The following is a 1,237-nucleotide window of genomic DNA, read 5'->3' on the forward strand; positions in this document are numbered from 1 at the left end:
CTTTTTATATGACAGGCTCGGTTAAATGGCATGTGGAGATGCTCGATAAAATTAGGCCACAATGAATATTCCAACAAGACAATAACTTTATAGCAGAAACCAAACCGGTTATGCCTTTATATTAAAAGTTCCCAGAGAAAAGTTAATTTGGGATTTTTATTATATTAAAAAAACAAAAAATCGCTGTAAAAACTTACTTCATTTTTCTCAGTCAAATAACATATAAAATACTCGTATATAAAAATAAAACATAATTTACTGAAAAAATAAATCTCAAAATTTATAGTTTATATTGCATTTTTTCCAAGAAGTTGGAAAATAAGAAAAAAAAAAATACCAGTCTAACGGTTAGACGGGATAGAAGTGAAACCTTCCGTAAGACAAACTGAGAGAGAATGAGACGAAAGCAGCATTAGGGGCGGGATAATTATAGGTTCATTATAATATTGCTATAAAGTTCATATTTTATTTTCTTCATTTTATTATTATTCATCCTCAATGTTTTCAATTTCAACAAATGATACGAGTGGCTTATGATAGCTAAAATATGATACAAATGCTTTGGTTTCGATGTTGTCAAAAAAAAAATACCCAAACGGACCGAAGAAACAGACTTACAAATTTCTTCCATTTTCGTCTACTTGTATTCATATAAAAATTTATGTCTCTTCCCACCAAAGCTAAATGTATTAGTACATTTCTTCTTGTATTTATTCAAGGCCGAAATCCCGGCGGTACTGCAATACCGGGCCAACCCGTGGCAGAGGTGGACCAAGCCCTTAAAACACTCCGCCCATTTCCAAAAATTAGTTTAACATTTGTTGTCCTCCGACGGAGGATCTATCAGATGTTAAGCTACAAAGCTACACTTTGATCTTAGCCATAAGGCCGAGAAGCGATAACCATACACAACCAACAAACTCAATTTATTTTCAATACATTTTCTAATAAACCTTTTGAGAATTACACGCTCACAAAAATTAATGTACGAAATATTTATACCGATTCACTTAAACTGACTTTCAGTATCTAAACCAAACATAGAAAAGCCAACAAGCAACGGCGAGCTGTTTGATTTCATGTTCGTGCCTGTGTATGTACATTTGTGCGTTCATATCGCCACAGTGCATGACTACCAGCCTTGGCTGAGCACAGTAAGAAAATGTATTCGAGCGTATATATGTATGTATGTACGATTGTGCTCTGCGCTCAGCTTTGTGTCGATTTTACTGTGCGC

The 1,237-nt window shown here is 34.2% G+C and overlaps 1 non-coding gene across 1 annotated transcript; it reads right to left on the reverse strand.

Moving 5' to 3' along the window:
• Positions 1-710: 710 nt before the first annotated feature.
• LOC129243317 (U2 spliceosomal RNA) lies at positions 711-900 on the reverse strand. Its single transcript, XR_008582292.1, has one exon. It is a non-coding gene; the product is annotated as a U2 spliceosomal RNA (small nuclear RNA).
• Between the last annotated feature and the right edge of the window lie 337 nt (positions 901-1,237).

The sequence above is a fragment of the Anastrepha obliqua genome, chromosome 3, assembly GCF_027943255.1.
Source record: "Anastrepha obliqua isolate idAnaObli1 chromosome 3, idAnaObli1_1.0, whole genome shotgun sequence".
Lineage (NCBI taxonomy): Eukaryota > Metazoa > Arthropoda > Insecta > Diptera > Tephritidae > Anastrepha > Anastrepha obliqua.